Here is a 16,227-nt window from a genome sequence, read left to right as displayed (position 1 = left end):
TGCTTACATATAAGTAGTGTTTTATCTGTTGTGTGGTGGTGTTGGGGTTCCATTCCAGATCAACAGAGGTGTGTGAGCGCACTTGAACATTAAATTGTGGAACATGTAGCTGCAAATCCTCAGGATATATGACCCATAAGTCCACTGAATGCATCCCTTCAGGTAAAATCATTATTCTATATTAATGTATACAGCATTTCACTACAGTAGTACCTTTATTACTGGAAAGCACAGTACTATACTATCAGCACTCTCCTGGTTTTGTGTTGTTTATATTCCACAAATACATTCTCCCTCCTGTTACCTGAACTGCAATAGCAGTTTCTATTGTAGGAAAAAGGAGCCCGTCCATAATTCTCCTATATATTATGCACCATTAGATACACCTGCTCTGAGTTCCAGGAAAGAGCTACAGGCACACAGCTTCAGGTAAACATATCCCCACTGATGTGTCCTCTGCCTAAACTCAGCAATTTTAAAATCCCATGTGTGAAAAACTTACCAATATATAGAGTATCCTGCAAACAACCAAATCCTTCATATAGCACAACTCACCCTTTGGGTCTTTTATAACCCTTTCAGAATACGCAGGATTCTGTACAGGAGTCCAACCCAGGTGCGACCCGGAAGAGATCCCTTTCAGACATGTGGTAGGACCTGGTTTATTGCCGGGTCGGTGACGGCAGTACCGACGCTCTATGTTGTGAATGGGTCCCGGATCACCTGTTCACACTGCACCGCATCCGGGGTTGAACTCGTGTTCAACCCTGGTTGCTACCAGGGTACAAGTGACCCAGGTTTTTTTTCTAAGTAGCCCAGGATGGTTTTGCTATTCTGAAAGTGGTATTAGTGATTAAGTAGGGGGGAAAAAGCCAACTGATGTGGCCATTTTTCCATTATATACATGAACTATGATCTGCGTGGCCACTTATTAAAGTCCTACTGTACCAACATGGTGTCACCCAGAAATGCACTTGAGTCTCTTGTTGTGCCGCAGAATATCTGCATTTTGTAGTTCAACCAAGCGCTATCATATCAGAGGGATTAATTTGTCCAAACACGTGTTGCCATTGAAACGGCGTGTAAATGCCAGCAAATGGCATCCGAACTTGCACCGGAATCTTACACATAAATGTGCGAGTATGGTGGTACAGTAAGTGTGTCTTAGAGGTGCAGGTGCAAGCCTGTTCATGCTTAATTGAGCTGACTCAGTATGTGGCCTTTCCACCAGCTAGGTAAAGATTTCTAAAAAAAAATTGGACCACTCCTGTGATGAAGAAACTGACAACTAAGAAAAAATGCTTAGAAATGGTCTTCTCCCGGATTGAACGCTGCCATGATGGCTGGAATGCTCTGCTCCACCCATCATAGAACCTAGTTTGCCTTTCTCATGTCGTGGGCACTCCTGCTGTGCCTCACTCATGATTGCAGTATGTCACAACCATGCTGTTGGTGGACTGGAGCTTTACTGTCTTTCTGCACAAGAGCTGATGTCCACTTACCACGACAGAACCTGCCCTAAGCTCCAGGACATTGAACAGACTCTTCCAAGGTACAAAGATCTTGAATAAATGCATACCTGTAGCAGGACTGCTTAATACGGAAGACTGGTATCCATTATTTCTCTAACGTCCTAAGTGGATGCTGGGGACTCCGTAAGGACCATGGGGAATAGCGGCTCCGCAGGAGACTGGGCACATCTAAAGAAAGCTTTAGGACTATCTGGTGTGCACTGGCTCCTCCCCCTATGACCCTCATCCAAGCCTCAGTTAGATCTTTGTGCCCGAACGAGAAGGGTGCACACTAGGGGCTCTCCTGAGCTTCTTAGTGAAAGTTTTAGTTTAGGTTTTTTATTTTCAGTGAGACCTGCTGGCAACAGGCTCACTGCATCGAGGGACTAAGGGGAGAAGAAGCGAACTCACCTGCGTGCAGAGTGGATTGGGCTTCTTAGGCTACTGGACATTAGCTCCAGAGGGACGATCACAGGCCCAGCCTGGATGGGTCCCAGAGCCAGAAGGCAGAAGAGGTCCGGAAAATCGGCGGCAGAAGACGTCCTGTCTTCAATAAGGTAGCGCACAGCACTGCAGCTGTGCGCCATTGCTCTCAGCACACTTCACACTCCGGTCACTGAGGGTGCAGGGCGCTGGGGGGGGGGCGCCCTGAGACGCAATAATAAACACCTTGGATGGCAAAAAATGCATCACATATAGCTCCTGGGCTATATGGATGCATTTAACCCCTGCCAAAATACATAAAAAAACGGGAGATAAGGCCGCCGATAAGGGGGCGGAGCCTATCTCCTCAGCACACTGGCGCCATTTTCCCTCACAACTCCGTTGGAGGGAAGCTCCCTGTCTCTCCCCTGCAGTCACTACACTACAGAAAGGGTTAAAAAAGAGAGGGGGGGCACTAATTACGCGCAGTATTAAAAATACAGCAGCTATAAGGGGAAAAACACTTATATAAGGTTATCCCTGTATATATATAGCGCTCTGGTGTGTGCTGGCAAACTCTCCCTCTGTCTCCCCAAAGGGCTAGTGGGGTCCTGTCCTCTATCAGAGCATTCCCTGTGTGTGTGCTGTGTGTCGGTACGTTTGTGTCGACATGTATGAGGAGAAAAATGATGTGGAGACGGAGCAGATTGCCTGTAATAGTGATGTCACCCCCTAGGGGGTCAACACCTGAGTGGATGAACTGTTGGAAGGAATTACGTGACAGTGTCAGCTCTGTATAAAAGACAGTGGTTGACATGAGACAGCCGGCTACTCAGCTTGTGCCTGTCCAGACGTCTCATAGGCCGTCAGGGGCTCTAAAGCGCCCGTTACCTCAGATGGCAGATATAGACGCCGACACGGATACTGACTCCAGTGTCGACGGTGAAGAGACAAATGTGACTTCCAGTAGGGCCACACGTTACATGATTGAGGCAATGAAAAATGTTTTTACACATTTCTGATAATACGAGTACCACCAAAAAGGGGTATTATGTTCGGTGAGGAAAAACTACCTGTAGTTTTCCTGAATCTGAGAAATTAAATGAGGTGTGTGATGATGCGTGGTTTTCCCCCGATAACTGATAATTTCTAAAATGTTATTGGCATTATATCCTTTCCCGCCAGAGGTTAGGGTGCGTTGGGAAACACCCCCTAGGGTGGATAAAGCGCTCACACGCTTGTAAGGGCTCTACCCTCTCCTGAGATGGCCGCCCGTAAGGATCCTGCTGATAGAAAGCAGGAGGGTATCCTAAAATGTATTTACACACATACTGGTGTTATACTGCGACCAGCAATCTCCTCAGCCTGGATGTGCAGTGCTGGGTTGGCGTGGTCGGATTCCCTGACTGAAAATATTGATACCCTAGATAGGGACAGTATATTATTGCCTATAGAGCATTTAAAAGATGCATTTCTATATATGCGTGATGCACAGCGGAATATTTGCCGACTGGCATCAAGTCAAAGTGCGTTGTCCATTTCTACCAGTAGAGGGTTATGGACACGTCAGTGGTCAGGTGATGCGTATTCCAAACGGCATTTGGAAGTATTGCCTTATTAAAGGGAGGAGTTATTTGGGGTCGGTCTTTCAGACCTGGTGGCCACGGCAACAGCTGGGAAATCCACGTTTGTACCCCAGGTCGCCTCTCAACATGAGAAGACGCCGTATTATCAGGCGCAGTCTTTTCGTGGACAAGCGGGCAAAATATTCCTCATTTCTGCCCCGTGACAGAGGGAGAGGAAAAAGGCTGCAGAAATCAGCCAGTTCCCAGGAACAGAAACCCTCTCCCGCCTCTGCCAAGCCCTCAGTATGACGCTGGGGCTTTACAAACAGAATCAGGCACGGTGGGGGGCCCGTCTCAATGAATTTCAGCGCGCAGTGGGCTCACTCGCAAGTTAGACCCCTGGATCCTTCAGGTGATTTCTCAGGGGTACAAATTAGAATTCGAGACGTCTCCCCCTCGCCGTTTCCTAAAGTCGGCTTTACCGATGTCTCCTTCTGACAGGGAGACTGTTTTGGAAGCCATTCACAAGCTGTATTCCCAGCAGGTGATAACAAGGTACCCCTCCTGCAACAGGGAACGGGGTATTATTCCACACTGTTGTGGTACCGAAGCCGGACGGCTCGGTGAGACCGATTCTAAATCTAAAATCTTTGAACACTTACATACAGAGGTTCAAATTCAAGATTGAGTCACTCAGAGCAGTGATTGCGAACCTGGAAGAAGGGGACTACATGATGTCTCGGGACATCAAGGATACTTACCTTCATGTCAAAATTTACCCTTCTCATCAAGGGTACCTCAGGTTTATGGTACAGAACTGTCACTATCAGTTCAGACGCTGCCGTATGGATGGTCCACGGCACCCCGGGTCTTTACCAAGGTAATGGCCGAAATGATGATATTCCTTCGAAGGAAGGGAATTTTAGTTATCCTTTACTTGGACGATTCCCTGATAAGGGTAAGATCCAGGGAACAGTTGGAGGTCGGTGTAGCACTATTTCAGGTAGTGTTGCGGCAGCACGATTGGATTCTCAATATTCCAAAATCGCAGCTGGTTCCGACGACTTGTCTTCTGTTCCTAGGGATGATCCTGGACACAGTCCAGAAAAAGGCTTTTCTCCCGGAGGAAAAAGCCAGGGAGTTATCCGAGCTAGTCAGGAACCTCCTAAAACCGAGCCAAGTCTCAGTGCATCAATGCACAAGGGTTCTGGGTAAAATGGTGGCTTCCTAAGAAGCAATCCCATTCGGCAGATTCCACGCAAGAACTTTCCAGTGGGACCTGCTGGACAAATGGTCCGGGTCGCATCTTCAGATGCATCAGCGGATAACCCTGTTACCAAGGACAAGGGTGTCCCTCCTGTGGTGGTTGCAGAGTGCTCATCTTCTAGAGGGCCGCAGATTCGGCATTCAGGACTGGGTCCTGGTGACCACGGATGCCAGCCTGCGAGGCTGGGGAGCAGTCACACAGGGAAGGAATATCCAGGGCTTATGGTCAAGTCTGGAGACATCACTTCACATAAATATCCTGAAGCTAAGGGCCATTTACAATGCTCTAAGCTTAGCAAGTCCTCTGCATCAAGGTCAGCCGGTGTTGATCCAGTCGGACAACATCACGGCAGTCACCCACGTAAACAGACAGGGTGGCACAAGAAGCAGGAGGGCAATGGCAGAAGCTGCAAGGATTCTTCGCTGGGCGGAAAATCATGTGATAGCACTGTCAGCAGTATTAATTCCGGGAGTGGACAACTGGGAAGCAGACTTCCTCAGCACGACCTCCACCCGGGAGAGTGGGGACTTCACCCAGAAGTCTTCCACATGATTATAAACCGTTGGGAAAAACTCGACAGGTATTGCGCCAGGTCAAGGGACCCTCAGGCAATACCTGTAGACGTTCTGGTAACACCGTGGGTGTACCAGTCAGTGTATGTGTTCCCTCCTCTGCCTCTCATACCCAAGGTACTGAGATTGATAAGATGGAGAGGAGTAAGCACTATATTCGTGGCTCCGGATTGGCCAAGAAGGACTTGGTAACCGGAACTTCAAGAGATGCTCACGGAGGATCCGTGGCCTCTACCTCTAAGAAGGGACCTGCTCCAGCAAGGACCCTGTCTGTTCCAAGACTTACCACGGCTGCGTTTGACGGCATGGCGGTTGAACGCCGGACCCTGAAAAGGCATTCCGGATGAAGTCATCCCTATCCTGATCAAAGCCAGGAAGGATGTAACCGCAAAACATTATCACCGCATTTGGCGAAAATATGTTGCGTGGTGCGAGGCCAGTAAGGCCCGACGGAGGAAAATTCAACTGGGTCGTTTCCTACATTTCCTGCAAACAGGAGTGTCTATGGGCCTGAAATTGGGGTCCATTAAGGTTAAAATTTCGGCCCTGTCAATTTTCTTCCAAAAAGAACTAGCTTCAGTCCCTGAAGTTCAGACGTTTGTAAAAGGGGTACTGCATATACAGCCTCCTTTTGTGCCTTCAGTGGCACTTTGGGATCTCAATGTAGTTTTTGGGTTCCAAAAGTCACATTGGTTTGAACCACTTAAATCTGTGGAGTTAAAATATCTCACATGGAAAGTGGTCATGCTGTTGGCCCTGGCCTGGGCCAGGCGCGTGTCAGAATTGGCGGCTTTATCCTGTAAAAGCCCTTATCTGATTTTCCATTCGGACAGGGCGGAATTGAGGACTCGTCCTCAGTTTCTCCCTAAGGTGGTTTCAGCGTTTCACCTGAACCAACCTATTGTGGTGCCTGCGGCTACTAGGGACTTGGAGGACTCCAAGTTGCTAGACGTTGTCAGGGCCCTGAAAATATATGTTTCCAGGACGGCTGGAGTCAGGAAAACTGACTCGCTGTTTATCCTGTATGCACCCAACAAGCTGGGTGCTCCTGCTTCTAAGCAGACTATTGCTCGTTGGATTTGTAGTACAATTCAGCTTGCACATTCGGTGGCAGGCCTGCCACAGCCAAAAATCTGTAAATGCCCACTCCACAAGGAAGGTGGGCTCATCTTGGGCGGCTGCCCGAGGGGTCTCGGCTTTACAACTTTGCCGAGTAGCTACTTGGTCAGGAGCAAATACGTTTGTAAAATTCTACAAAATTGATACCCTGGCTGAGGAGGACCTGGAGTTCTCTCAATTGGTGCTGCAGAGTCATCCGCACTCTCCCGCCCGTTTGGGAGCTTTGGTATAATCCCCATGGTCCTTACGGAATCCCCAGCATCCACTTAGGACGTTAGAGAAAATAAGAATTTACTTACCGATAATTCTATTTCTCGTAGTCCGTAGTGGATGCTGGGCGCCCATCCCAAGTGCGGATTGTCTGCAATACTGGTACATAGTTATTGTTACCAAAAAAAATCGGGTTATTGCTGCAGTGAGCCATCTTTTCTAGAGGCTCCTCTGTTATCATGCTGTTAACTGGGTTCAGATCACAAGTTGTACGGTGTGATTGGTGTGGCTGGTATGAGTCTTACCCGGGATTCAAGATCCTTCCTTATTGTGTACGCTCGTCCGGGCACAGTATCCTAACTGAGGCTTGGAGGAGGGTCATAGGGGGAGGAGCCAGTGCACACCAGATAGTCCTAAAGCTTTCTTTAGATGTGCCCAGTCTCCTGCGGAGCCGCTATTCCCCATGGTCCTTACGGAGTCCCCAGCATCCACTACGGACTACGAGAAATAGAATTATCGGTAAGTAAATTCTTATTTATCAGTGTCCAATCCATCCAATTACCAAACAAGAAACTTTCTACTCACGGGAATGATGACCTGGCTGAACAAACAGTGGAGAGACTTGTAGTACTTTGAAATAAGTTTGGTCTGGAGCTCCATCAAGTGAAATTATGCATATTGGACTGCCCCATGGTAGGAACCATCTTTCCTAGAACCCTCAGTCAAAAATTAATAGCTGTATGAGTCACAAAACCTTGCAACAGAAGAATCTTATCCACTAGCAAAGACACTCAAAATGGGACGAAACAACTGGTGATGTTTCTGTACCAGAACAAGGGGTCAATCCAAATAGCCACAATGATTTTGCGGAAGTGGCCACACTTTAGGGCGGCCCGAACTCGCTGAAGAGTGCTCACTGCTCCAAATGGTAGCAAGCAATTTTGTGCAAATTCAGGCTGCGAGATTGGGTTCCGTTGCCGATGTTTAAACACTGCGACAATGGCCCTTCATAGCTAATTGGATTGACCCCTATGAGTGAAGCAAAACCCCAAACTACTTTGTCTGGAACTGAAATGACAACATCCTTAGGAAAGTAAACAAATGACTTCCCACAAAGTACTTTACCTTGTTGCCAGGAATCTATGCTAAGAAAACCATCTGGGAAAGACGCTAAAGTGATCAATGACATATCTCCGGCTCACAATGCTCATCACCCATGGATCTGTAATGCAGTCCAACTATTGGTCCTGAATAAAACGTGTACAAGCTCCAGGAGAATCTGGGTGAGACTGGTGGTCAGATTTCTTGGAAGCTGGATGATGTTGAGCACTCGAAGCCTGTTTATGTTCTTCTGACCCCACGGAGTGACAAAAGGCTGGCTTTGAAAGGATATAATGATAAAAATAAAAATCTGGGAATCCCTTGATGTAGAACTATGACCTGTCCTGAAGGAACTTTTTCCCCCTTGGCATAAGAAATTATCTTATGCAGCTCTGCACTGAATAAAACCCCCACCTGAGGATGGAAGCGAATCCAGAGCCCTTATACCTGTAGCCGTTGTACAAATGCACACAGGTGTAAGTATGCAAATAAAATTCAGAATCGAATGGGTTTTATTTTGAGATCCTTTTTGCAATAAGCTGGGCATACACTATACAACATAGGTCTGCAAACTCTGTCCTCATTACCGCGCACACTGCATGTTTTGCAGGTAACCCAGCAGGTGCACAGGTGTATTAATTACTCACAGACACATTTTAAAAGGTCCACAGGTGGAGTTAATTATTTCACTTGTGATTCTGTGAGGAGACCTGCAAAACATGCACTGTGTGGGGTCCTGAGGACCGAGTTTGCAGACCTATGCTATACAATAATTGTTGGAATGAAAAACTGGTAATGGATGAGAGCAAATGACAATGGACCATTTGCTCCCAAACACTGGAAAAAGGACAAAACCTATCGTTCTGACAAATTGGTTAAATCAAAAATTTAACCAATTTGTATGAATGACAGTTTTTATCAGTTTTCCAATGTTTAGGAGCAAGTGGTCGATTGTCATTTGCTCTCATCCATTACCAGTTTTTCATTCCAACCAGCCAGATTATCTGCAAGATAATTGTACAGTGAATGCCCAGTTTAAAGGTGCAGCTGTCTGACTGACACAGAGAGACCAGCCTAAGGCCAGTGTGTTATCATCATAACTCATTGGGAATCACTGTGCAGTTGTAGTCTATGCAGGGAAATGTTGATGTCGTGCAGATGCCTCATAGGAAAAATAAGTGTTATTACAAATCTTTTCTTTCATACAGGGTACAGCTGATATAATTCTCTCCCTCCATCCGCCCTGCAGAGCCTATAAAGAGATGAGCGGAAGCTACACGTATGTGCGGCACACAAATAAACATACTCTTGTTTACAGAACAGGATAATACAGGGTACGGCTTCTTCATGTCAACATTTCAAAGTTGGCAACAATGATTTACAGTTCTGTAATTGTAGCAAAACTGCCCAACAGCAATCATATCCCAACCACTAAAACGAGGAAACATATAAATATACCTACTGTAATCACATATTCTGTACCCGGCACGGAGGGGGCTGTGTTCTAGAACAGCCTTTGTGTTGTGAGGAATGGAAATCCTGAGTAATGTGATATAAACAGAGATGTATTGCTGGTAGTGGGTAGAGAGTTACAACACTCCAGGGGGGGAAATTACTAAGGTGGGAGTTTTTTTTAGAACTGGTGATGTTGCTCATAGCAACCAATAAGATTCTATCCATTATCTTCTAGAAGTATCCATTATCTTCTAGAAGCAGCTAGATAAATGTTAAGTAGAATGCTATGAGCAACATCACCAGTTCTAAAAAAACTCCCACCCTAGTAAATTTACCCCCAGGGATTCCCAGTCTTAATTGGGAAGAATTGTGTTAGTGGCTAAGTGCTGTAATACTCAGCGGCACACATGTTGCCAGTTACAGTACCGCCAATGTCACAAGATTTGCAGTTTACCTCTATGGGGGACCAAGCAAAACTGTGATGTGAATAGACGCAAAGTGCCATCATCGTGTATAATTGAATAGCCCCCTAATACTGATCCTGACTAGTAGTTGCTATGATAATATCTCTGGGACAACAGAGAGATTCTCTTCATCAATTTTATTTTATTTAAAAACAACAGAAAAATAGAGTTTATTTATAGACCAAATTCACTGAATAGAGAGGGTATGAATTTTCACAAAATGTGGCAGGAAACAGTGAGCAACCTATGAATAATTTTGTACGTAAACTGTAAAATGAACCTGTATGATGTAGGACATATTTAGTGCTGACATTCTCAGCCTGTGCTGGCAGGATGAGACCTCTGAAGGTGGGATGTACTACCCTGTACGTACTGAGAGAATTACTCGCCAGTCATAGGGAATAATCCTGTCATGTGTATGGACTAGATGGTGCACCACGGAGCAATTCAAGTTTTGCTCCGTTTGGGGCACGCAAATATAGTGCTGATATTGTTATGTAGTGCCGTCATTTTGCCGGGCTAATAACTAGTACAAAATATTGACCAGCAAAAAACAGTAACAGTTACACATTTCAAACACCTACAGTAACTACTCAGGGAGACTAATGAGTTATTGGGAGGCCTCCTGGAAGTCCTGGCAAAATAGAACACCCTCCTTCCACCCCGCTTCACTTGTCTCCAACATACAGTACATGGCGCATTGGTTACACAATTCAGTGTTAACCGCGTCATCGTGGCCTGGCCCCTCACTGCACAGTAATGTGATATGCGTAAGTGCATGGCATACAGGCCATTTCTATGTAAATTGCCCCCCCCCATCAACCACATGTCCATTAGAACACCACTCTGGGATCACAGTGGGGTTCACTTTTCCAATATCCAATTAACTTACCAGTATGTTTTTAGAGAACACTTTACTACATGAAAATTCTCCCACAGTCCAGAAACTTACTGGTTACCCAATTTGATGCAGACAAAAATGGGTCCTAGTATTAATGTGCTGTTGTATGGTACAGAATGTAGGTTGTGAGCTCCACTAGGGCGGTGATTGTTGGGTTTCTTGAATATTTTAAGCACAGTGCTATGTAATATGGAGGCACTATATACATAAATGGTGGTAAGAAGTTTATAAGTTGTATTATACAGCTCACTGTTACTATTTGCTACAAGTAAATGTTTGGCACCATTGAATACTGACTGCTCTAAAACTAACTGAATGACACTAATACCCCTTTTACACTCGCATGAAAATCCCGGGATATTGCACGTGAACGCGCATCATCCCGGGTTTTTTGTCAATGTGAAAGGGTACAGGGACAATTTCCCGGGTCGAGCATCCCGGGATTTCAACCCAGGTCTCGACCAGGGTTGAATCCGGGACCGTCCCGGGAAGCTGGGTAGTGTGAAAGGGCCCGTCCCGGGATTCACTACCCGGGACTGTTAAAAGGCCTCCGATTGGAGCTTTCATGGGCTCAGAAAAGATGATGTCATCTTCCAGAGCCCTGGGGAGCGTCCTGGATGCGTGTGAGGAAGGCAGCATGGCGACCTGGACAGACCAGGAGGTTAGAGAGTTGCTGAGCATTAGGGGAGAGGAGGAAATAATGAGGCAGATCACAGGCACAGTTAAAGATGCAGTGATTTATAAAAACATCTCCAAGATGCTGGAAGCCAGGGGAATCATCCGCACACAGCAGCAAGTGTTAAACAAAATGAAAACTCTTAAAAAGCAGTTTCTGAAGGTGCATGACAACAACAGGAAAAAGAGCGGTGTTGGCCGTATCGACTGGCAGTACTATGACATCTGTGCCAATATCTTTGGAAACACAGCTATATGCAGTCCGGTGAGTCTGTCTTCCAGTTCACAGTACACTGCTACAGAAGGCACCCCAGAAGAGACACAGACAAGCAGTGACGTCTGTCCGTCATCCCCGTTGTTAATTGACGACACACCTGAGGACAGCGACACATCCTCCCAGCCGTCCATAAACACATCCAGAAACGACGACAGCATAACTGCAACCATTGAAGACGCCGTGGATGCTCAGACCAGTGACAGTGGGACTGTACAAAGTACCGTCACCCCAACTTTACAGAAAAACAGTAAGTACATGTTTAGAAATTAACACTCATAGCACAAATCCACAATTGTTAATCATCCGGTTATGTGTGTAGTATGAGTGGCCAGTGTGGCAGCAGTGTGGCGAGCGCAAATGAGCCCCTTGCAGGATCATTGCGCTCATCACGCTGCTGGCACGGTGGCACGCTTTGCAATTTCTGCCCCCACCCAGGGGAGCTTTGCATTTTTATAAATAGTTCAATGTTGCAGAGTAGCTAGTGTGTAGGTGGATTAATGCCACAAACACATGTTTGCTAACGCTGCTATTTTTATATACGCTCTTTTTGTATTTCTTCTCTTCACAGTTTACACTGTACCGCCTAGAAGGAAGAAACTGAGCAAAGCGGAGCAAGTGGCTAAAGCCATGTCAAATGTCCTTGTCGACCAACTCCGAGAGATGGACGCTACAATGTCCGCACAGGAGGATGCAAGGCTCGACAGGTTTCTAGAGGCAGAACGCCAAATGCATGATGCATTTCTTTCCCAAGTCATGACAATGCAGGAATGCATGAGTAGAGAGCAGTATGACCGGCACAGGGAATTGCACCAAATGAACATGGCGTTCTATGAGCGTATGAGCAATACCTCAAGAGCACCAATCCAACACCACAACTCACAATACCCTGAGCAGGGTTTTTCATCATTTAATCCTGGCCCATACTATGCCCCAAATACTGCACCATCTAGCGCGCAAAGCACAGAGTTTACTGTATTGCGCAATTTGCCGTGAAACACAGTGAATTTCTTATTGTTATTTGTTGTTAAATAACCACAGTGTGGTCAGTGTTTATGCACAACTGTTTGTGCATTCTTTAATTTTTTTTCTATGTTCTGTTTTGTATAGTGTCTACATTAAAGCACTTTGTATTTATTTTTTACACAGTAATAATATACTGCAGGGACACTGTGGTGTTGTATCTACAAGCCTACCAGTGTTTTTTGTTTTTTTTATGCCAATCAAAACTTGATTGAAAATCTATGCATAACATTCCCACTTGTGCGTTAACAGTAGACCATGTTTTCAGTGTTTTCTACATTGTTTCTCCATATATACACAGTTACTGGCAATGTGTTTTTTTTTAAATCATAAATATTGAAACCAAAGATCAAAGGTGTAATACAAAATAAAAAAAATGTAATTCACCAAACATGTTGTGCTGATTCTTAAACACTATTGTACCAGTGCTGCAAGGTTGGCCGTAATAGTGTGGCGTATTTGTTCTGCAGCGGAGTTTGAGGCAGTCCCAAACAAAGCACCTTCCACATGTGGGTTCATAACCTCAGGGTCCAGCACAGTCCACTTAGGAAGGAATACCTCATTTTTCAGTTCACAGATGTTGTGCAGTATACAGCACGCAGCTACTACATTAGGCATATTCTTTAGGTCCACATCATTGCGCTTCATCAAACAACGCCATCTTCCTTTTAACCTGCCAAAGGCGTTCTCAACCACCATCCTTGCTGAACTCAGGGTGTGAGTATAGGTTTGTTGCTCTGGGGTTAACTGAACCTGTTGGGTGTGGCCTTTCCTAATCCAGGGGCGTAAAGGGTATGCAGCATCCCCGATGATGTGGACAGGGATCTCCACCCCATTCACAATCTTTGCACACTCTTTGGGGTACAGCCAGCCTCCCTGCTTCTCCTCTACGATGTTGTACAGGTCAGAATTGGCAAGAACTCGGGAGTCATGAGATCGGCCTGGCCAGCCAATAAACACATCTAGGAAACTAAAGAACAGTAAAATTTAAAAAAGTTAGAATGTAAAACTCACACATGCAACTCATCCCACCACCCCAAAAATAAACACTTACCAATATTTGTGGTCCACAACAGCCTGTAATATGATGGAGTGCCAGCCCTTCCTATTAAAATAGTCAGCATGGTTGTCACGTGGGGCAATAATGGGGATGTGTGTCCCATCAATCGCTCCTCCACACTGCGGATAGCCTCGCTTCACAAATCCTTTGATGGTATCCTGTAAGCGCTGTCCTTGTGGTAGAGATATGAAGTGCTTGTATAAGGTAGATACAATTGCTTTAGTCACCTGGTGGACTATGACACAGCAGGTGGAGATCGCAACACCGAACAAGCATGAGACTGAGCGGTACTCTCCTGGGGTAGCATACCACCACAATGCAATAGCTAATCTCCTGCGTGCCTCGATGGGTCTCCTAAGCCTGGTGGTCTGCATGTCAAGTGCTGGGGTAAGTAATTCCAGGATGTAAATGTATACTTAATGTTCTGTAAAAAAACATTTAAGGAGCGCTAATATCCAATAAAAAACTTTTATTATTAAAGATAGTGGAAAACCACTTATGATGATTAGTTTATAAGTTAAAAACATAAGCAGTGCAAGTGCATATACATGTATAAGAAATCACATTCACAGTAAAAATAGCTTTAAATTCACTGCAGTTGGCCTTTGTGCCAATTATTAGATGTTTCAGTCCACAGTCATAGATAGGGCTGGTGGCATCCGTACTGATACAGGGGTAAGTAAATTGACTCCACAAGATAATTAGGATTTACTAATGGATTTATGCAAAGGGGTTGTTATACAGGTTGAGTATCCCATATCCAAATATTCCGAAATACGGAATATTCCGAAATACGGACTTTTTTGAGTGAGAGTGAGATAGTGAAACCTTTGTTTTTTGATGGCTCATTGTACACAAACTTTGTTTAATACACAAGGTTATTAAAAATATTGTATTAAATGACCTTCAGGATGTGTGTATAAGGTGTATATGAAATATAAATGAATTGTGTGAATGTAGACACACTTTGTTTAATGCACAAAGTTATAAAAAATAATGGCTAAAATTACCTTCAGGTTGTGTGTATAAGGTGTATATGTAACATAAATGTATTCTGTGCTTAGATTTAGGTCCCATCACCATGATATCTCATTATGGTATGCAATTATTCCAAAATACGGAAAAATCCGATATCCAAAATACCTCCGGTCCCAAGCATTTTGGATAAAGGATACTCAACCTGTATTTGTAGTATGCTGTTGCTCACCCCAGGCATTAGGATCCAGTTTCTCACTTGTAATTGTAGACGCTGATTCCCGTCAATAGCAAGTAGCGGAGGTGATTCTCAGCAGCCGACAGCGTCTGTAACGGGTTACCCGGCAAGGGAATACCCGAGATGAGGCGGCACCTCAGCAGAACGGGGCTTTTCCAAGCACAGCGACAAGAGTTGAGCAGAAATGGATCCAATAACGTGATAGAAAGAGATCGTAGTAATCCCTTTTCTCTGACGTCCTAAGTGGATGCTGGGGACTCCGTCAGGACCATGGGGATTAGCGGCTCCGCAGGAGACAGGGCACAAAACTAAAGCTTTAGGATCAGGTGGTGTGTACTGGCTCCTCCCCCTATGACCCTCCTCCAAGCCTCAGTTAGGTTTTTGTGCCCGTCCGAGCAGGGTGCAATCTAGGTGGCTCTCTTAAGGAGCTGCTTAGAAAAAGTTTTTAGGTTTCTTATTTTCAGTGAGTCCTGCTGGCAACAGGCTCACTGCATCGAGGGACTTAGGGGAGAGAAGTTCAACTCACCTGCGTGCAGGATGGATTGGCTTCTTAGGCTACTGGACACCATTAGCTCCAGAGGGAGTCGGAACACAGGTCTCACCCTGGGGTTCGTCCCGGAGCCGCGCCGCCGACCCCCCTTGCAGATGCTGAAGATTGAAGGTCCAGAAACCGGCGGCAGAAGGCTTTTCAGTCTTCATGAAGGTAGCGCACAGCACTGCAGCTGTGCGCCATTGTTGTCACACACTTCACACCAACGGTCACGGAGGGTGCAGGGCGTTGCTGGGGGCGCCCTGGGCAGCAATGTATAATACCTTATTCTGGCTAAAAATACATCACATATAGCCCCTGGAGGCTATATGGATGTATTTAACCCCTGCCAGGTCTCAGAAAAACGGGAGAAGAAGCCCGCCGAAAAGGGGGCGGGGCCTATTCTCCTCAGCACACAGCGCCATTTTCCCTCACAGAAAGGCTGGTGGGAAGGCTCCCAGGCTCTCCCCTGCACTGCACTACAGAAACAGGGTTAAAACAGAGGGGGGGCACTTATTTGGCGATATGTATATATATATTAAAATGCTATAAGGGAAAAACACTTATATAAAGGTTGTCCCTGTATAATATAGCGTTTTTGGTGTGTGCTGGCAAACTCTCCCTCTGTCTCCCCAAAGGGCTAGTGGGGTCCTGTCCTCTATCAGAGCATTCCCTGTGTGTGTGCTGTGTGTCGGTACTTGTGTGTCGACATGTATGAGGACGATGTTGGTGAGGAGGCGGAGCAATTGCCGGTAATGGTGATGTCACTCTCTAGGGAGTCGACACCGGAATGGATGGCTTATTTAAGGAATTACGTGATAATGTCAACACGCTGCAAGGTCGGTTGACGACATGAGACGGCCGG

This window comes from Pseudophryne corroboree, chromosome 11 (assembly GCF_028390025.1).
Source record: "Pseudophryne corroboree isolate aPseCor3 chromosome 11, aPseCor3.hap2, whole genome shotgun sequence".
NCBI lineage: Eukaryota > Metazoa > Chordata > Amphibia > Anura > Myobatrachidae > Pseudophryne > Pseudophryne corroboree.
The sequence above is the reverse complement of the archived record's forward strand: the minus strand, read 5'-3'. Positions refer to the sequence as shown.